This window comes from Corvus cornix, chromosome 4 (assembly GCF_000738735.6).
Source record: "Corvus cornix cornix isolate S_Up_H32 chromosome 4, ASM73873v5, whole genome shotgun sequence".
Classification (NCBI taxonomy): Eukaryota; Metazoa; Chordata; class Aves; order Passeriformes; family Corvidae; genus Corvus; species Corvus cornix.
This window is the reverse complement of record NC_046334.1, coordinates 21,106,880-21,129,646: the sequence shown is the minus strand read 5'-3', so window position 1 is coordinate 21,129,646 and position 22,767 is coordinate 21,106,880. Positions and strand designations below refer to the sequence as shown.

Below are 22,767 nucleotides of genomic sequence, written 5' to 3'. Positions count from 1 at the left end.
ATAGTTTTCCTTCCCCAGCCAAGCACACCCTGCCTTTTACAAAACCATTCACTCATGTTTCCCCCGCAAGGGGACTGCTCTTTCAGCAATAGAGGTCTGCAGGGAACTTCTTCAGGACTGAAGCAGCCCACTGATGGGGCAAGCAGTCAGTCACTAGCCCCCTTGCATGAAAGCCTACATGTGAGCCACAGAAATCCAGGCTTGCTGGAACTATTCACATGGGAATGGGGGCAGAGAAACCAACCAGAGCAAGAGCAGCAGTGGTCCCAGCCTCCCATACATATTTTTCCTAATCCCCTAGCAGAAGATGCAGTGGGACAGTTTCTCCCCATCCCCACTCCCACCTGCCACCTGCAGCTCCAGCTTCCTCCCCTGGCAGCACTGAGGATGTATTTTCATGTACAGCTGCCGGTACTACTATAGTCTGTAATTTCAACCTGCTCACAAACCATCTGTAAAAATAGCAATTACTAACAACAGGAACAACGTGCACTGATGACAAATCCATATGAGACGTTTCTGACACACCACAAATTCAAGTCAGGACAAGTCCAGAGAATGAAATGTCATAATTTGGTGCACAAATGCAACATGAGAACAACTGGTTAGTCAATAATCTGCAGCATCAGACAGGAGGTCACTGACTTAATGTAAGTCATTAGTGTAATAATTTATGAGAAAGCAGTTACAGTATCAGGAGATATCAAAAGACTATTCTGTGTAAGAAAGGATAAACAAGCCTCCTGCTCAGGGCACGAAATTCACTTTAAGAGCAGTGTTGTGCTTTGGGCAGCATCGCTCCTAGGGGACAAAAACTTGTGAAAAACAAATCCAGAACATCACAAAAAGTACCTTCACCAATTTTAAAACAATTAATTATGAGGACAGATTACAATTATGAGATTTGTTCAGTCTAGAGACAAGACCCACATGGTAACAGCTCTGAAATAAGTAAAAGGCCTCTGCAAAGACAGATGAAATGTACCCCTGCTCCATGTGCACTTGCACACGATGAGAAACAAAGGATGAAATTTGAACACTGAGATCTCAGACATCCAGAAGATCAAGTTTTCTTTGAAAGCCTGACAAAGAATGGAAACAGACTGTCTACAGAGGTGCAAGAATAAACATTTCCTCTCAAAGGTTTAAAAAATCATTAGACAAATCGGTGTCAGATATGGTTTAGGTACAGTGCCTTCAGGGAGGGAGAGCCTAGACAATTCAAACTTCTCTGCAGACTTACTGTCTGTCACTCTTTACAAATTTACCTCAAAATCCAAATTCAACTCATTCAAAAACTGAATCTAAACCTCCTAATTTTTAGTACATCAAAATTCTTTTAATGTACTCTCACTTTTTAATTGCATAACATTGAAATTCTAACTTGGCCTAATGAACAATAAAGAAAATAACCTAAACCCAAAATGTTTCAAAGTAATGCTCATAAAACATGTATTATGGTATTATGGTGACTGTATTACTGTTACCAAGCCAAAAGACCTATCCTCTACAGAGCTCTTATCAAGATCATTCTGACATAGGAATTCCAAGATTCCAACAATACTGTTCCCATTACAGTATTCACATCAGAATATGAATAGAGGTTAGATCAGTTGTAGCATCAATCTTGGTGACAGTCTGAAATCTTAGAATCATAAAATGGTTTGAATTGTAAGGGACCTTAAAGATCTTAAAGGTCATCTGGGTCCAACCCCCTGTCCCAGACTGTTATCTCCAAGAAGTTTAAAAAAAAAAGGAAAACAACAGCTGAAGAATTGCTAAGGATCTCAGGGTAAAATTGTTTTGAAGAGAAACTGAAGCTTTGGAAATAAGGAGACTACAGTATTTTGGTTTTTCTTAGCTCTGGAGACTCCGAAGTTGTAGCAAGCCTTAAGCTAAATTAAAACATATTTTTATTACACATTGAACATTGCAGTGTGTTTCTTCGATCGTAAGAGTTTAATCTCAGAAGAACAAAGCAACATTAAAAACCGCACTGTGACTCTACCCATGTTTCCTAATCTCCTCTGAGATTATTTTTAATGCAGGCAAGAAAACATCTCTTTCAAATAAGAAAATCCATATCACATTTGTCTCCAGACCTTTAATTGTTTAATGCTATTTCCCTTGGAAGACGTTCAGTTTCATCTACACAATCATTTTTTTTTCTTTTCCAAACGGCTAATCAATATTTTGAAATATAAAGCTACTTTATAAACTGCCTTGATTTTTCAAATGAGTCAAACTGAAGTTGTAACAAACAATACAATTTACCATATCTTCCCCTATTCAATGTATGAGTTCTCTTGTGAATAGCAGCTTCTGTCAGTTGGGGTTTTGGTTGTCAGAGCAGTAAAATTTTGCCTTCCAAAGCTTTATGTTCTTTATGCACAGCTGGAGAACTTGGTATTTAGCGGAGAATTGCCATGTGTATATATGCAACTGAATTGTTAATTTATAGGGGAAGGTGAAAAGTGGTATTTGCAGTGTAGTGCGAAAGTTGATGATAAATAGTCAAGCCAACACGGGTCATGCACAAGAAAGGAGATCAAGAGCCACCAGTCAACTCAGCTGGACTGAAGCTGCCAGGCAATACCAGTTCTTTATTAGCAGGAAGAACATTTTCCTTACAGCCTGGATCCCTAACAGGGAAAAGAATATTTGAAAACAGGGAGGAAAAATGCTATTGCAAAAAATTCCTTCATGTGTCTTCTCAGGGGGGTTAAGGAAACAGATACCAAGTGCTTGCAATGTTGCAGAAATGTCTTGTATCTTCTTATGGTCTGCGTCCAGTAAGTTTCAGGGGAAATCTCCAAAGAGTATGCACTGCTAGAGCACAATTCACCTCATGGATACTGTGCTCAGCTACATCCAACAGGTACCTCGAAGGAATGCTCTGCCTGAAACCTGCCTTTTGATTACTATGGCTTTGGAGACCTTCTGAAAAGAGAGACCTGACAAGGGCACTGAGCTTTGTTTAGTGAACTTAATCCTTATTCTCCCAGCTGCCAACAGGGAAAGGTTATGTTTTGCTTAAGTAAAAAATTCCTTTCTTAGAATCAAGAGATGAAAGTGGCAGAGAAGGGCAAACACCCCCCCCCCCCCCAACAGCAGAGTTAACATCCCCTACAGCTGACTGTTAACAGCAGCAGAAACATCCCTTTTCACTTTGATAACATATATCAAAGAAAAAAATCTCTGCCAGGTGGCATTAGGGATTATAGGGATACAAAAATCATCCAAATAACAACCTTGATCCTGTGAGATTCCAAGTTCCTCCCTCCTGTTGAAATGAATGGTGTGGAGGGTGCTACCAATGTAACCTGAGCGATGAATCACATGCCAAAGGCTACAAAGCGTAAGCCATTCCAGTGCTACACTGAGCATTATTGGAAATATTTCCAAAAAAAATTAAAAACCATTGATTTAAACTGGATGCACACATTGCCATGAGATTTCCATTACTCCTAAAATACTGATAATGTGAGTCCAAAGAAAAAATTGTTCAAAGTGTTCACCGATTGATTTTTTTCTTTTTTTCTCCTAAGACCTTTATTTTTATCAGTGGCACACACACCTAGAGACTTCCAAATGTACTGGGAAGCAATATGGGTGGTGAGGCACTGGAAACAGGTTGCCACAGCAGCTGTGGATGCCCTGTTGCTGGAAGTGTTCAAGGCCAGGCTGGGGTTTGAGCCACCTGGTCTAGTGAAAGGTGTCCCTGCCCATGGCAGAGGCAGCAGTTTGAACTAGATGATCTTTAAGTCCCTTCCAAACCAAACCATTCCGTGATTCTGTGATATTTAAATATGACAGGCTTGTAGTAAATATAATTTGAAGCATTACAGTACATTCCAGGAAGCAGCTCAGTTAAGCTTTTCTTAAATGAAATCTTTACCCATGAGCAGAGTAGTTTGAACAAGGTGTGTATTTGTTGCAGCTCCTTCAAAGATCTGACCCAGCCTGGCCCAATAATAAATCAGTAACCCTCCCTGGCTGTACTAATTCGGACCCCAAGGATCAGAAGAGTTAATTTCCTGACAATGTCACCTCCAAAGGAATATGACAGCTCAGCAGGACTTTTCCAGCAGCCTCAGTTCCTGCCTGTGAGAGGCTATGGCAGGCGTGCAACAGCACAGGGGATGGCGTTGTTCATCCCAATGTTTGGAAACTGATGAGGAAACCAAATGGGTTGACAGACCACGCTGGACTGGAAAGCTGAGAAAAAGCATCAGACACAAAACTGGTAAGCAGCAGAAGTGAGCTGAGAAATCTGGGAACTATAAAAATTCACGTAAGGAGGGGAATGTGCTGGGGAAAATTGAGTCAAGTGAAAAGAAGAGGCTCTGGATGTTTCCCTGCAGCTTCGAATTGCACTTTGATTTGTTGAATCTTATCATTCCTCTGTGGAAAAACCTGTCTGCAAGGCCCTAGGAAAACATCCTGTCCCTTCCAAGTGCCAGACACATGGACATTTGCAACCTATTATTTGTGCCACTTTGTTCACTCAAGGGAAAAGTTTTGTGGCATGGATACGCATGGTCATTGTGCTGCATCATGCTTTGGCACAATGAGGGGGTGTGCTACATGAGAGGATTTCTGGTTTCCACTTGATTTTTTTCAAAGTCTAAACAATAACCCATAAAACCACAATATGTTAAAAGCACACTTTTAAAAAAATCATCAACTCACCTACCCACCTGCCTACTTAGGAGATGGCTGAATTAGTGTTACTTCTGCAAGTTTAATAAAGGATATTTTATTACTGTGTGTAAAACCCTTTTTTAATTATTGCCAGAAACTTAAAAACTAGGTGAGGTAAATAACCATGAGCAGAAAAAAACCTACTAAAAAAGGAAAAAGAGAAGGAATGATGTGCAAGCAATGCCACTTGATGCTTTGCTGTGACATGTTTCCCCCAGCAATATCTGGGGGGGAAGCCAGAACAAACATCTAAGCCACTCTCTTTTCAAGCGGTGCCCAATTCTTTGCTCCACTCCTCCATGTGCTCAACCTGAAAACCTCAGTTCTGATCACCCAGCACACTGAGCACTCACAGGCCTCACTGATGCCAGAAAGGCCATGCTTCACCTCAAGTAAGTGCATGCCAAAGGCTGGAGCCCAGAGTGCCTCAAAACCAAGCATGTAGCAAAATGATGATGTCACAAGTGGATTTATCCATGTCAGAACATGGTTCCATTGAAAGAGACAGTCCAGGCAAAAGTCCAATTTCCTTCTGTTTTGGTGACGTTATTTTGCAGGCACATCATTGATCTGCTCCACCACGCAGCTGTCTAAGTCCCAGGGACCAGCAGAAAGAGGAATCAACAGCAAGGAGCTGTACACTGCTGCTCACATGATAAATTAGGCTGGTTTTACCCAAATATGAAACCACAGCCTGGGGTGTCTTCTTCTAGCCTGAGCCATCCTCTGCCTGGTAAATGGGGGGACAGATATCCCTTTGTCTAACCTTGGTGATTTGTAAAACTGAACTGAAGTTACATTAATGATATTATAATGATGGGTGTCTCAGGAAAAAAAATGTGAGGAAATGAATAATTATGGCCTCAGCAGGATTTTAATAGCATGTGGTAAATAAGGTGCTGCTCACACAAAGTAAAATAACAAATAGGGACTCATTAAGTGAGGGCTGCTCATCCTTTACACTGAAGAAAGAGGGGTCCAATGGAAAAGTTAATCTGTTATCATGCAACTGAGGACTGCACAGCAATGCATATGCACAGAGGTCAAACAAAGGTTCCGTATACAACATAAATGCAGATAATTTGAATGTAGCAGTAGGAAAGGTCTTTTCATCTGGTTTGGGCTTGTGTAGCGTGACTTAATTGGTATATGAAACTTAATAGTTGACATCATTTAAGGTCTATAAATTTTCTTTCTCAATGCCATGTTACTCTCCTTAAAATGTATTACTTTGAGTGCATTAAGGACTTGGTTAAATTCTTTGGTCCAGATCAGGCAGGAGATCAGATTAACAGATTCAGTCATGGAGTGCTGAACACACACCCTTTCTCTGCCACATCCCTTCTATGTTTCTTGCAAGGAGGTCAAAACATGGATGCCTTCACAACTGAAGATCCTGTCTGAGAGTCAGGGAAACTCTCTGCCATTCTGCAAGGGAGATTTATTCTCCATCATTTTAGATTAAGCTGCCCCAAGAAAAACAACAGGAATGTAACATGGCAGTACCTCACAGCCTAAGTGGGCTGCCACAGGACCACTCGGATTTTGAAAGCCATTTCGTCCGTCATACGAAATAGCAGCAGTCTGTTACTGTTTATAATGTATCTACAAATATTTCTATGGCCTTTGTCGCCAGTGGAGACAGCTACTCCCAATTAATATCTGTCCTAAACAGCTCTGTGGAGTCAGACTGCATTATTGTTTCCATTCTGCAGGAGAGAAGGTAAAACAAAAGAACAGACCAGATTCACAAGGGTATCTTTGTGACTCACTCCCACTGAAATGAGCCAAACTTGGTTCAACTGCAGAACTTCTGTGGATCTGGATCCACAAATCAAATGAGCATCTAGGTGGGATTATTCTACAAAGCTTTATATCTTTGAAAGGTCATTAGTGAACTAGACACAAATTTTTTCAGAAAATTTAGCTGTATAATTTCCTTCTGTAAAGGGTTGCTTACTACCACTAAAATAATAAACACACAAGAGAAACTGGAGCAGGAGGAGTGGTAGGGTTATACCAAATGCTTGCAATGATGGGTTTAATAGCTGTTTTTCACACTGCTCATAACTGAAATTTCCCCTAATACTGTCTATTCATTGTATAAATAGAAAAAATAGCATGCCAATGCACACCAAAAATATAAAAATCATTAATGCTGTCACACAGGAGGAAAAACCTTGTCATTCTAGCCAACAATTTCAAAAGCACAGATTTCTATACATTTTTTATATTTATATAAAAATGTGACAAAGATTAACACCACAAACTTAGCTCTGAAAAATCCTTCTAGTGTAGACGTAAGTGTTAAACCTAAACTAGTGTAAGTGCAAACCTAACCACAGGACCACAGCATTCCTCTAGCTCTTCAATCCAAGTGTGGAAGGTGTTTGCCCACTAGTACAAACAGTTTGCTTGGAGAGAAGTGGGAGCAGTGCACCATTCATGAAAATTTTTTGCAGCAGTTCTCATCTTTGCTATTTGTCCTCCACTTCCCAGCATGTTCGTGGCAGGGCTGCAGCCCTTCTCCAATGTAACACCCATCTAAGCACTGCTCACTGAGAGCAGGAAGGTGCTTCCCAGAACCAACAATGTCATCTTAGTGCCAGGACATGAAAGCACACAAGTGGCAGAGTTTGTTGTCAGTAGGTGCTGTCACCCATGGCTGTAAAGCCCCAGACTGAACTCCCTCCTTGCTCTCTAAACGTTCACAGGACTCTGCAACCACGTTGCTTATAGACGTGGCAGAAAGACAAGAACTTTTTCACCTATAAAAACCCATGTGTTTTAGAGACAGAATTTATTTTCCCTTATTTTTACACCAGCTAGGCTTTACTTCTCTTTGTTACCTAAAATAACCGTAAGATAGTTGTTACAAAAGGAAGGCTGTAACACTAGGTTTATTTTAGCACTCTTTGATGGCTGGATGCTAGCTGACTGCACAAACATGTTCCAAGGGAAAGAAGCTTGGTTAAAAAGGTTAGGTTTCTACACAAAAACTGCCCAGGCAGTTGATGTGCTTCCATAACTTAGTGGCATTCCATTTTATTTGTTTAGGAGATTTAGTCTGCTTTTCTTCGGTTTTACTATTTTATTATTACACAAAACATGTACATGATTGTCATCCATGTCCACAGACGCAGAAAGTGTCTAGGACTCTTTTTTGGCCCCAAAAAAAAGAATTTCTGAGGGATCTATGTCAAAGTTAAAATAGAGTGCTTAACTTAAAAAAATTAACGAAGTACAATGACAGCAGATATTCCAGACTGAATCCTTCTCAGGTTGTAGAAAGCACAGCATCTTCCTCTGTCACAGAGAACAGCCAGCCTAAGACAAGCAGTAAAACCCTTCAAAAACCAAAGCACTGCGGAGTACTGTTAAAAACCACCCCCAATGATAGTGTCAGCTATCACTGGCTGCTACTAAAGATACTGGATCAATCACAAACATTTTGGAGAACTCCATTTTAAAGAGAATGGACCAGTAAAAATGTCAGAATATCACTACACTTCGGTATCTGGGTTTGCATGGGAATTGTAATCTAAGAGAATTTCTGCACATATAACACAGCCACTAGCAAGGAGAAACCATTACACATACCAGCATCTCTATTTCATACAGGGCAGCAATTCCATGCCCCAATTTTCCCACATGAACAAGACTCTCCCTAGACAGTTTAATCCTCACTGTCCAGCTAAAATGCCTACTGCAGCTGTGCTATCCCTATTTGCAGCAAAAACCTTCTCAAATTTTCTTCTTTACAGCTATAGCTGGAATTTTTATCTCTCCTTTTTTGAAGGGAAGACATGTTAGTAACAACCAATCTGGACGGAACCAGATATAAAGTTTTACAAACCCCATAGTAACTTCAGAAAATCTTTTACCGTCCCTTTTTTTACTGATGACCTCTGGTAAACATTTACTTATTTTCCAGTTTATAAGGCAGCAAAAACAATAAATAAAGTACATCTTCAGGAAGCTACTAACAACTGAACTGCTACGAGAACATACAGAAAACTACATTTAAAAAAATAATAAAGCTTATGAGATGTTCTGGCTCTTTGAAGACTGATCTGAAAAAATGCTCCCAAAGTCTAAATTTATTTGCAAAACTGAAATCGGTAATGACAGATTCAGAAGGTTATTTCTTCATCTGTAGCTGTATTTTCAGCTGGTGACTTCCCATAGGCAGCCATCATTCATTCAACAAAATCTACTTGGTGGCCCTTAATCAAACAGAATACATTTAACAATTTAAACAAAATACTGAGTTTTCACTTGTTACTCAGTCACAATAGAAAAGAGGTTAATATAATGTCACATTTGCCTAATTAATATGCATTCAGATTTTAGAAGAGGTATTCAATTAATAATTAATTTATTTAATATATATGTTGCTTGATTGCAGCATATGTCAATATAGAATTAGATAGTCAATTACAGACATTTCAGACTAGCATTTCTATCCTTTTTACTACTAAAGGAAAATGTAGCTGGCTGCTGTTAAAGTTCATTCTGTATACAAGTTGCCATGGTTAGAAAAAAAATAAAAGTTCTCTTGCTGCTTAGGCTGACCAGTAACAAAACAAAGCCTCAAATGAAAAACCGTAGATGGTACCTAACCCAGGTAAAGGAAGAAACTAAGCCCATCTGTTTCTGAAGCTATGTCACTCATGCTGATTTTCCCAGTGCTCTGCACAGTCACCAAGATATTCTGTGTTTGGGAAGAAAGAGAAATTTGCTAGAAACCTCCTGCAAATGAAACCCAGCTGCTTAAGCACAATCCCAGATGTCTCCTGCACTGTGTGGCTTTGATACATTAAATTGAGCATAAGAAAGAGATGAAATATTTATGAAAATTACATTTGCAGTATGCATGTCAGTAATCCTGAAAAATATTTTTTTCAAGCAAAGACAGGAAACCACATTTTTCACCCAATCCGCTTAGGTTAGGATATAGTGGTGGTATTCATGGAGCTCCTAAGGTGCTTATGTTGCATGCAGGCTGCTTAGCTTTTATTCACACCACTTCCTCCAGAAACAGGGACCACAGATACTGCCTGTGACACCAGCGGATCAAACATTTATAAACAACATGCTCAAACAAATTACTATGTTTTACTCCTTAGCCATCAAAAGTTCAGTATTTCGAAGGCTGGGAAGAAGCTCAAATCCCACTGAGCACTCTGGGTAATGATAATGTGTACTGGACACCAAATACTGCTGGAACAAACAAACAAGCCCTCTTTCACACTCAAGGGAATGCTATCGGACACTTAAGCAATTTCATACATCCTGACACATCATCAGGCTATTTGTTCCCCAAAACTTCATACTTGTATTGGCTTCCTCAAAAGCGCAGTGGGGAAAAAAAGGAGTGGTAAAAGAGAACAGAAAGCATAAATTAAGATAACATTTACCATTAAGTGAAGCCATGGAAATACTAAATACCTCAATTTTTCCCATGGTAAATGTCTTGAATAAAAATCTCCAAAGACAGATAACATCTCTGGCTCTCCACAGTCCAGGTCTTGCCCATCCCAGTAGATCTGTTATCACTGTGATAAGCTCTACTACAGAACATGACCAGGTTTTCCTTTCCCAGCACTTCTACGTTTCATCCCTCTGCAAACAACTGCCTTGGAAAGGGTAGCACTCCCTTTCCAGATGCTCTTTTCTCTCCTTTGGGGAATTGAGAAACCCAGAAAAAATTTTTAGAAGTTAATCTTTGTGATCATTTGGCACTCTGTTACTTTGAAATCCTGCTTGATACAAATATCCTTTCGAATACAGAACTATGACTTAACACACACAGATGTGATCTTCTTAGCAAAGCAAAATGAGTACAAAAGGCTAATATTTATACTGTGGATTAGTAATAAAGGGGCTGCACTTCTCTGTGCAGCTCACTGAATGTTTTTAAAACAGAAACCAAAAGGTCATTAACTTCAGCAAAGCAGGAACAGAGACAAATCTGACACTTCCCATCACCCTTGTGCTCCTTAAACACCTCCTGAGTGCATTACAGGGCCACCGGATGAGCCAGGACAGCAGAGCTGTCCCAAAGGAGACCAGGAGTTTATTTGAAGAAGCCCAGCAAGCAACATTTCCCAAACTCTCTTTCAAAAGAGGAGCAACGAATATCCTATTTCCTTTTCATGGAATGTTTATATGCTACAGCTTGAGTACCTTTTACGCTGCCAAGCCAATGCAAAGCCACATTTCAGCACAGGAAGAACAATACACTTGCTTAGTGTGCACATTTCAATTTGTTACGAGAATACATTGTGTCTGAAGCAACAGCCCAAAATCTGCTGATAGATGATCAGTGTCATTGCACTATCACCACAACTCCACAGAAAAACATCATAAACATCAGTAGCATTAGAAAGTAAGTTCCCTACAGTCAGTTTCCAGTGTCAAATGCTAAAAAACAGAAGAGCTGCAAATACAGGTTAATAAAAAGACAAGACTGTCTTTGGTCTGAATAACTAAACTGACACACTCACTAGCCCTGTTCATTTTCTAAAGGAGCAAAGTCTCCACTTCTGCAAATTACTCAAGGAAAAGAATAGTCCTGTGAGTCTCAAAAGAACCATTAAGTTTAAAATCACTCAGGTCTTTGAAGTAACCTGCTCAGTAAACGCTTCATGGTTATTTTGGCTAACACATGGCACATCTAGTTTCAGTCCACTTCAAGTATTCTTTCTAGTGATGAATCTGGAACAACAGGCATTCAAAAATCACAAAAGTGAAGTATTTGCCACACTGCAAAACAAGTCAGGCCTTCAAACTCAGTATCTCTGTCAAGGCCAGGCAGGTGAGGATGGGTGATAAACTCCAGTTCAAAACAAGTGGTGCAAAGTACGTTTCTTACGTCCTGAGTTGAACCATATCTCCTAGAAAAACAAGCAGGGAGGGCATGAAAGAAGGAAAGACCCAAGTATTGCTATCTTCCCTCCAGGTATGATGCTGAAGAGATGACATTTCGAACATCTGTAATGCTCACCATAAGCTACTTTCATTGCTGATTAATAGTGAGAGATTAATATCCGGGGACACCACATAGCAGCTGCAGTCTGAACCCCGTGAACACAGACATGGTTGTGCATTTCACAGCTGGGTTCAAACTTTAAGTGGATTTTCCTGTGGTTACTAGGATCAGTTTACAGTTGAAACATTATTACTTTAAATGAGTGCTGTACAACTACACGTCACTGCTATCTCTGAAGTAACACAGCCCAAGGGTTACCTATCCTCATGCTTCCTGAATCATCCTTCAACTCAACAAGCCAAACTGTGTCAGCTCCTATCTCCTAATTCCCACAATTTTTTTACCTTTAAGTCTCTAAGTGTTAAAATGCATGAAGGAGCAACAAATGTCAGAGGTGGAGGTGGCACTTCTCCAGACAACAACCAGACCAGCAAGTCAATGTGAAATTCTTTTGGATTATACCAAAGTACAGTATTGCCTGCTAAATCCCTTAAGCAGTGAACTGTCTGACAAATAATTAGACCAAAAATGTCGTTGCATCGGGTTTATATATTCACCAGATTGCAACAACAATTGACAATTACCTCTCCTCAAAGTCTCTGCAGCTTTGGATCATAAAGGCTGGTATGTCACTCCACTGTGTGAAGTTGGGGTACAACAACAGAGAGCAAATAGGCATAAGCTTCTCCTCGAAGATACAACTGGTTCCTGCTCAATTTTCTCATACTTTCTCCCCCACATTTTTCACAAGTGCTACACTCTTTCATTCAGAAAGACTTCTCTGTGATTTCCACACATGACTTGAGGACAAGGCTGCAACACAGTCAGCTTTCTGACTACTCAAAAGATGCTCATTTGTAGCACCACTCGGGATGCCACCAGTGGTAATATGAGAAGATGGAAAGATCTGCCAAATCAATATCCTGCCTCCACCCCATATGACTAAGATGGGAAGCAAAATCTCAAGGTTTTCGTAAAGCTCCATTTTTACAGTAAGTTATGGCTTACACTTCATTCCACGTATAGGACTGACACAGCTACACAGTGACAGATGCAAAGAAATTGGGCCAAAGCTACAATTTTGCCCCAAAGCTCAGCCTCTTATGAAACATAGATTTTTGGGGGATTTTGTTGTTTGTTTGGGTTTTTTTGAGCTGAACTTTGCTCAGATTATGGGATAAAAGAGTTTTTAAAACAAAGAGGCAGGTTTGGTAAGAACAGCTTTTTCCACCAGTTTCCTTGACAGTACAACTCTCTAAGTTGCATCATCGAGCTCAAGTAAGCATTTTTTCTAACCATTCAGTTAAATTAGCTTTTGGCCTACATTATTTATGATTCAGTTTTCAAACAAACATTATCTTTTCTGACTTAATTTTTGAATATTTTCTTCAGAAAAAATCTCCTTGAGTTTGAATTCCACCCTGGAAAATTACCCTAATTTTGCAATGCAAGATAGAAGCAGAAAATAGTGCTCGGTCCAAAAGCCCGAACACAAGACCCACAGTTCAGTCTGAGTGAACTGCTCTGCTTTTCTTCCTTACACTTTGATCTCAAGTTTAGAGAAGATTAAATTCAGCCAAAAATGCTCCAACAAACAGACATGAGCAACAGCCAACATTGGTCATGAACAAACCACGTCAAAAACATTTCAATTCCCTCTAGGATAAAATATAGGCCTTGTGAACATAAGACAAGTAAGATCCCATGTGAACTGGAAGATGAGGCTAGCACTCAAAAACATTCTTAAGAAGTTGAAGAAATGTTTGGGAGAAGCTGGGGTGCTATTCAGACACCATAACACAATATTCAGCTGCTACAACAATGCATGCACAAAAGCAATTGCATAAATAAAGAAATGCTCAGGTCTGAGTCCTGCATTTTGAGGAACATACAGAGAGACTGAAAAATGCACAGCAAAGTTCAGCAAAAGTAACTGGAGGTACTCAAGACCAGACAAATAGAATTGGGCTTGAGCTAGCACAAAGACAACACTTAAGGCTAATTTTTCTAGAGGTGAAAATAAGGAGACACTGGAACTGATTGCCTGGAAACCTATGGTCTCCTCATCACTGAAGGGAAGCCAAATCTTGGCAAAAATACATGTGTGTGTCAGAGGGATTGACTAAATTCCTAGCATCTAGTGCAAATCAGCCATCACATTAAAGATCTAACTATATTTGATATTAGTAACCATGTGGAACCATCAGGATCTCCCCAGGTATATGTACAGCCAAAAGGCAAACTCCACAGGTGAGTAATTCATGTCCTCACTGTGATCATCCTGCAAGGAAACAGAAGCTTTGAGGGAATAAAGAATAGATGTATCTACTAAGCAAATTTAAGCTAGAATTATTAAAGCTTTACAAGATCTTGCTCTCAGCCTGAGGCATGGACTGAATTACTTAAAAGACCTCTTAATTTCATTTTAAACTCTCTTTTCATAACGATTTCTGGCCTTGAAACTGACCCACAACCCAAAGAGTAGGAGAAAGAAAGTGTTACGGTGATGTAATTAAAAAGAAAGAAATACATAAAGAATACAATTATATAATGCATAGCTTACCAAGGTTTTTTTCCCCACAGATTTAGCTCCTAAAATTATCCTCAAGCACTCAGCTTCAATTGCAATCACTTTGTCTTTCTTTATTTGCTGAAAGATTTTGGGCTGCAGCTGCTGAAAGTACCTGTGGGAAACCACTGGGCACTCCCTGGCAAAGATTCCCCAGCACAAGCCTCTCACCCTCTGAGCGGTGCTGGCAAACAAGAAATACACAGTCCTTGCGAGGGAAAAAACCCTGTGCTGCACAAGACACTAGTTGCATTTCATAAAAAAGCTTGGACAAGTGCTCAAAAACCGAGAAAAGATTTGACTCCCAACTGGCAGGGAAGTTGGGAATGTACTTCAAATGCAAACAGTGAACTCAAAAGCAGCTAGGTTTCAAATTACTGGGAATCTCCTACTGACACTAGTAATTACACTGTTGATAAGACACTGTATCTGAGGATCTTTTCTTCTGACAGTTTTTGCATGCTCGTATTTGTGCCTGGAATTCTGCAGAGAGGGAAAAATCCTGGTCTCTTCTGGACAACCCAGGTTTTCTGTGCACATCACTCAGCAGCCTACTGCATTTCTTCCACAGATCTGCTAATCCCCCTTGCAGATGTTCCTAAGTCAGAACACATATGATTTCCTTGGAGGTCATTGCACCAAGATTGTCAGGATCTTTAGGAGCACATTATTTTGGTATGGATAACTCTGAGGATAATCTAGGACCCCCTTGATTTCCAGGGATCATGCACAAAGTGTCAAAGCATTTACTCATCAAAATTTTAAAAGGGATCAGAGAACCTAATAAAACTCAGGTACATTCCTGACTCCTGGTTTCAGGGAAATTGATGCAGCCCCAGCTGCACTCTCCACTTCGGCAGCAGAGGGTGCTGCCAGAATACTGAGGGCCCCTGCAAAGATATTCAGGACTGGTCAGTCAGGTGTGACTGCAGTTTGTCCAGAGTCTCCATGTCACACAAGTATCACTTAGGAAGAACAGCACCAGCTAATGGTTTCAAACTCGTTTTTCAGTATCATCCAAAATCCATAAAATTTGTCAATCCCATGCCAAACTGTATGGCATTCTCACTCCTACGCCTCATACACAGCTTCTGCAGTGATGCCTGAAAATGAAGTCAAACATTAGGTAAAAACCATCACTACCGCAGTTTTGTGATTCAAGGAGAAAATGCTGACCAAGGACTGCAAGCTTGAATCTGAACTGCACACACTGTTACACTTGGTTAGGACTCCTGCAGACCAGCTGCTACTCTGCCATCTACCACGCTCTCCCCAAGCCCAGCTGCTCCCATGGACACTGCATTCACTTCCCACCACATGAAAGCTTTCAGGACAAACGGACTGCATGAGTTGCACTGCTGCTTCTTCTGCTCCTTAGCTTTAGCATATCTTACTAAGGAAGCCAGAGTAAAACCATCTCAAGCATCAGGGAAACTCATGGTTGGTGCTCAAGCGCTGTAGGTGAAGTCACAGAAAGTTCACCTGTTTGGGTAACACAACTGACTAATTTATGGGGAAAAAGAAAAAAACTTCCTTGCTATGCATATTTTTTTCTCTTTTCAGATGTGATTATCAGCTTGCTAGCTAAATGCTTGGTAATGAAAACATCCAAGCCAAAACATCCAGGAGTGCTTCATTAAACTATTTACCAGTTTCCTAGAAACACCAAGCTTAACACAGAAACAAGTCTTCAATGACAGTAATTTCATAGTTCTTCCAAAGAAGATCAATACATGAATGAAGTGCTACTGTAAGCACATTTATAAATTCCCAAAAAAACCTCCTGAAAACACGTCAGCTCATTTACTGTGCCCAGAACTTGTTTTCAAATGCAATTTTTGTATGTTTCAAATCCTCTAATACACATTCCTTATTTTCATCTCTATAATGAATAAAACTACTATGATTCTGCTGTCAATCACAATTCTCCCTTACTGCAATCTCTGTTTACTGCTAATTAGTGTCTCCTTTTCTTATTAGCTATGTCAAATTTTTGCTTCTTGATGGGTAAATACGGCATTTTCACTTACAATTAGCATGATGCTTTCCTTCTAAGACTGAAACATGAACAAATTCGGTCTTCCTATGAAACCAGCACAATGTTTCCTACGTCCATAGCTACTAATAAAAAAAACCCCTCGCTTTTAAAAGGGGTAACCAGACAAAAGTTACAAAAAGCATAAGCCTGAAACGCTCAAGATTTCTAAAGGAAGATCTAATATAACTCAGCTTCTTTAAAACTTCTTTTGAGCGGTGCAAGTTGCCCCAAGTGGCACTACCAAAAAGGGAACAGCAGCGAGAGCAGCAGCGAGAGCAGCAGCTCCCGCCGCCCCATCGCGCCGGCCGTCCCCGCACGCCGTGCGCCTCCGGAGCATCACCCGCACCGCCGCACGCAGCAGCACCAGAGCGGCAGCCCGGAGCTAAAATCCTTCCCCCCTCGCCCCGTCCGCGGGCACCTTCCCGCCGCCCGCTCCCCCCTCGGTCCGCGCGTCCCTCCCCGCTCACCTCGGGCGTGCTGCCAGCGCCGCGCCGGCTCCCAGCGAGAGCCGCGGCTCCGGCCCCGCTCCGCCCGCCGGCCCCGGCCGCCTCCTCGCCGCGCCCCCGCCCCCGGCGGCTCCTGCCCCCGGCCGGCTCCGCCAGGCAGGGCAGCGCTGGCGGCGGGCCCGCGGGAGGCAGCGGGGCAGCGCCCTCCCGCCGGGCTGCGCCCCCGCCGCCGGACACCACGGGGCAGCCGGGCCGGAGGCGGCGCGGGGGAGGCGCGGCCGGGAGAGGTAGCCCGGGCTCGCCCTGCCCCGGCACAGGCACAGCCCCGCAAGGAAGCCGGAGCCATCCCGCCAAACGCCTTCGGGCTTTCGCACATCAAACGCCTCCTCGGCCCGGGAAGACGCGCTCCGGACCGCGACCCTGCCCCGCGCAGAAAGCCCTCGCCAGCAGCCGATGGCAGCCGGGAACGAGGAGGAACCGACACCGCCGCTCCTGCCCGGCGCGGTTTCAGAACGGGCACCCTCCCTGCAGCTTGTCACCGCACAACTGCTACGAACACCTTCTGAGCTGGTGTCATTATTCAAGGACTAAATGAGCTGCTCGAATATTTGCGAAGTGCAGGATTTTCCTATAAGCCTGTTAGTGAATCAGCCACACATACGGATTTAACCTCGCCCCTCACGGGCACACATGCACAGCAGTTGTGTCACTCCTCCGCTGCGCGCACTAAAGCAAAGCCACCTCATCTATGGCTAGGTTTTATAGACCTCTACGTCAGCAGGTCATCAATGGATGCAAACCCACAGAATCATTGAATCAGATAAATTCTGAAGAGACCTCTAAGATCAGCAAGTCCAACAGTTAACCTAGCACCATCATGTTCACCACTAAACCACATCCCCTAGCGCCACATCCACACAGCTTTTGAACAATCTACACATCCGCCCCTTATAACAGGAACACGTTTTAAGCGAGTCTTACGCCATCAAGCAGCAGAAGTATGTGGTCCATGTTCTTGAGCAAAACACAGGTGAGATCCTTAAAACACTTCAAAATGCAGCAATATAATGGGAAAATTTTCAAACTGATGTACCATAATAAAAAGAGGCTCCCGACTACCACTAAGCAACCCCCCCCCTCCCCCCAAAAAAAATGAGCAGGGGTAAGCTAGGTATTTTCAATTAAACTCCTAATCAGTATATAGTATTAATTAATGACCACTATTATTTTTGTCTATAAGAATGGGAAAAGTAGGGTTTGTGATTCATCAGGTCACTTGTGACAATGTTTGCTCAGTTTGGCACTGATACTGGACTGCTGTAGCTTACAGAAGCCTGGTATCTCAGTGGGTAAATTCCACTACTACGCTTCAAATGGTATTTGGCTTCAAACATGTTATCCTCCTGAAACTTTCTGGGGAAGATCCACATCTCTGATGATGCCTAGCAGAATGGAAATCTTTGAAGTGGCTGCCTAGCAGCTGCCAAACAACAATTAGTAGTAACAGAATAGAATTCATATTTATGTCACTGAGAGCAATTTGGCCACAGCATTCATAAACCAGACCTTGACCAGGTATCATAAATGTGATGAGCATTACTCTTGTCTTTCTAGTGATGAATGGAATTAATTTTTTCCTCATCGTTTTGTTTAAAACTCTTATTACCTGTTTGATTACTACACCAACTTTCAGTGCAACTGCAACACAGACATCCATTTTCATGCACATTAATGGAATGCATAATTTATGTGAATATAATCATTATGTCAATATAATTTTTCAGTCTTTCTCACATGTTTTCATTGCAATATATAGCAAGAAAGTAACACAGTAGCATCTAAACTATTTATTTTCTAATATGACTTCTAATTGCAGATTTGCTCCACGCAGATCAGTTTTCATGGGAAAAATTACCTTTGTTTTAAAACTCCTATTTAACCTGCATGTGGTCTTCTAAAAGCATGATAGACATTTCCTTCCCAAATTCTTATTAAAAAACCCTCTTAAAGTAATGCTTTGTCATCTGCTGACACCATTTAAAATATTTGTTAGTAAAATTAAAAATCCCAAATTGCCACATATCACACATTGTATACTACAGAGCAGACCATTCTTCCTATGTCAAACACAGGATGGCATTCCTATGACCTTTTTGAATGCAAGACAGAAGATTATCACTGTTTTGGACACTTGGGATGGACACCACAAGCCTCAGCTGTGTGACCTTAAAGGACTAGACGAATTCAGAGCAGCAAATGTCTGAGTCTGAAAGATTGCCTTTGAAAATATGGGGAATCCATCTGAGATGCTTTTAGGATGTCAGCAGAATCAATACATCAAGGAAAGGAGCTTCTTGTGCAGACTGAAGCAAGCAAGTGTTTAAAATCAGTGCCCAACAGGTGTTTGTTAGGGTGGGGGTGGCAGGAGGACACTTTTAGACTCAGACTCTGTGTAAATTAGGTGGTTCTTTGCACATCCATACAGGGTATATGGGCATCAGGGGATATTCTTCTTCGGGACAGTGGCCAGAAAGAAAGCATGAATTACTTTAACACACACCTTGATCACTTTTTGAAGAAAAACGAGGTGGTGGGGAAACATGTAGTATGGTAGCTCAGGACACATTGTCATGAATTTGATTACAGAAGAGGTTTCATCTCCTGTCTTGTATTCCAGAGTTTCACACCTTACCGCAAGAAACACTGTCCCATTCAGCAGAGCAAAGAGGTGACAGCACAGCAAAGGGAAGAGAGAGGTTGTCCTGCTCATGTTTCTGTTCAGAGTTCAAGGTGTGAGCTGCAACCAAGGAATCTTTTTTATTGTGCCTTTTCAAGGAGCAGCTGGACACTCCTGTTGTTACTAAAGCACAAAGCAAAACAAATAAGTGAAGCAAGCAAAAATACGTTGTAATTACAAGGGTTGTAGGCAGGCTCTCAGTCTTCATGGATCTTCCAGTCAGTCCTTGGGAATACACCAGTGTTATACACTTCCATATAAAGAGTGCAGAAGCAAGCAAAAGTATTGTGAATTATTGTCCTGATAGGGACATTATATTTCCTAAAACAAAAAGAAAATTTTCAAGTTATCATAAGTGTGGGGAAAAAATATTTCACATCTTAGAGGATGACATCGTTTCCATAGTTGTTAATGTTGTCAATGATGTAACAGTATCTTTTCTTTCTTCCTGCTAATTATGCTATTTCCCTATATATTTTGTGCTCTGTAAAAGCTCTTTGCCCATTAAAATCCTTTTCTAAGCAGAAGCACAAATCAAGAAAGTCTAAATTAGCAACATTTCACTGCTGCTGTCTTTGTTTTCCTAGATAAAAAACAATCCAGTACTTAAACTACAGTAAGTAATAGTCACAAATGGAAGGCTCTTCCTTCAGATAAAACCTGCTTTCATCTGCTTTCTCCAGGAAAGCTGGCAGAAATGAATTCTTTAAGGCATTATTCTCTAATATTTTCTTTCACTTTGTGGTGAAATACAGCATTCCCCTCCATGGAGCACAAACTCAAAAAGAATAAAAAGATGCTTTCGCTCCACTTTGAAAAATTGAGGCATTCAAACCCAGGGACAGGCAGACAACAAAAGCTGTGACATGCTTAGAAATCCCTGAAAAGACTCTTAAAAGGCACTGGAGATGTGAATTGAACCTCTTTTGCCCAAATTTCTTCTCTCTTGCCCTGCTCTACCAGTGGGGATGCTCCCCCAGCAGCCTGAGAGCAGCTGCATCCCCCAGACCTGTGCAGGGCCAGCCCCTGCCTTGCACAGCCCCCTTGCCCCTGTGGCCCAGCTGAAGGGACTATCTAGTATTCCAGGCACGTATTCCTCTGGGTTTTGTCTTTTTTTTCTTTTCCAGAGATCTGCCAAAGTTTCCCCTCCCCTCTGACATACACACACCCCATTTGGAAAGGGTAAAATGGGAGCAAGGGAGAAAATCCCATAACTTGTCCAAAGCACGCAAGGATGATTTGTGTTCTCACTTATGGGGTATGACTGTCACTGTTGATCTGCTTTCAGGCCTAGATTACATCTGATAAGGGCTGACCTTATTTGAGTATTCACACATTATGCACTCATGGAGAGCATGTGGACACAAAAGTCCCTCAGATGTTCTAGGCATCAATCACGCTCACAGCATGGAGGCTGCCAAACTTTTCTTCCCTTAACTCAGGAGAGGAGAGGGTAGTCCAAGACAGACTTAATAAAGTTTAAAGCTGTGCCACAGTATATTTGGGGCCCATTGTCTTCTAAAAGTGTTCTTTTCAACAAATTCTCTGCAGTTACCACGGGCAACAATTCGTCTTTAACAAATTGGGGTGGACTGTGTGCAGTCTGTCGGGAGGAGGGGAAGTGAACAAAAGGCTTGCCAGGCCCATTAAATAAAAGCCAAACAACCAAAACTCTTCTGGCTCTTAGTTGCCCCATATTTACAAAAACAAAGTGGGTTCTCAAAATCATTCCTAAAAACAGAGTCTTTCCAAAACACACCTTAAATCAAATCACTTCCTTAAGAACTCATGAATCTCTTGTTTACAACATGCAAATAATTTTACTCGTTACCACAAATTAACACATGCTTTTATAAATAATATACTATAACCATCACTGATGACTAAAACATTTCATCTGTTGTAATGACTGACACCTCTGTTGCACCTTTCCCAGTTTCACAAGAACTACAACTGGTTTTATAAACCTTCTGCTTTTGTCTGCATGTTCATTTGAAATTGTGAGAGTTGGGAGAAAATAAGAGCACAGAGCAGGTGATGCAGGTGCTTCTCCGAAATGTATTTACCAGTGGGGCTTTTCTTAATTTGTAAAGTCTAAATTCTCATCCAGTATCATCCTTACAGATGAAACTGACTCTACAGACTGCAGACTTTCATGGAAACAGACAAACTGCCCAAATAAGCCATCATACCTAGCTCCCAAACACCTTTTATTCCCCATGTATGTGGACTACTCTCAAAAGTATTCCCCATATATGAAACTAGTCTCAAAACAAAGTATGATTTGCTTTGCTAGATCATGCTTTTTAACTCCAAAACTTATTTAGGCTATGTAAACTTACTTTCTTCCACAGCTGGCAACTCCAGCAGAAACAGTAAGCTAACAGTAAGCATTTTTTTCATATGGCTGGAAGTAAGTAAGTAAAAAATGCAAATACTCATCAAAAAACCCTTGGACAGGATGCCATGGAGAGTTCAGTGTGTTTTCTCTTTTCAGTTTTAGATGATGGAGGATTTGTTGCTGCAGTTTAGGAAATCAGTTCACAGTATGATGCATCTTATCATGGGGAAGTTCTGCTGCTTTTCCAGAGCTGGTTGGTTGAGGTTTTTTTCTTCCAATTTAGGGGCATTTATTTCTTAGTTATATATCAGAAGTGACTGATCCTTGAGAAAAAGGAGCAGCACACTGCCAAGAGAGGTGAAAAGACCTTTGGACTAAACCACAGGAAAACTATATTGAGAAGGATGTGGTTTTCAGGCATGATATCCAAGATGATAGCATGAAGAAATCCACTACCAGTTTTACTGGGTTTTAATTGAAGCCATTCACAGCAGTAACATAGACACTGTCTTCTGGAGTACATTGCTTAGTGAGGACCTTCTGTGGCTGTGCATCATGTGTTGCACCATATTCTCTTTCAAATACAAACAGCAAACCATCCATCTCATCGCATGTGGGGATCAGGATATGGTATGCTAAGGAAGGGCTGAGGTTTAGTGTCCAGTCTAGAAGGCTGTGTTCAGTTTTAACTGACGTGTTCATTAGGCAGTTTTTGGCTACACAGCATTTGGATCACAAGTTCCAAAAAAATAATCATCCTCCTAAGAGGGCCTACTCAGCCTAATATGATTGAGTCCATGGGGTTTTTTTCCCCCTTGGATAGAAAGTAGCCTTTAAAACTTGAAATATTTTGATCAAAAGAAATTATTTTTCTTTTACCAGTATAATTATACACACAAACATACACACATAGATGTTCATTTGTTGGTTTCAAATGT

General features: G+C 41.2%; 1 protein-coding gene across 3 annotated transcripts in view; it reads right to left on the bottom strand.

The window, feature by feature from the left end:
* BMPR1B (bone morphogenetic protein receptor type 1B) overlaps nt 1–22,767 on the bottom strand; it is a 234,428-nt gene that overhangs the window by 57,346 nt on the left and 154,315 nt on the right. The window contains exon 1 of one of the 3 annotated variants that reach the window (XM_039551567.1): nt 16,773–16,820. The exons of the other annotated variants lie outside the window; for them this stretch is intronic. The gene's annotated coding sequence lies outside the window, so the exon portion shown is untranslated. Of the gene's footprint in view, nt 1–16,772; nt 16,821–22,767 lie in introns of those variants that run through there. 3 annotated transcript variants of the gene reach the window in all.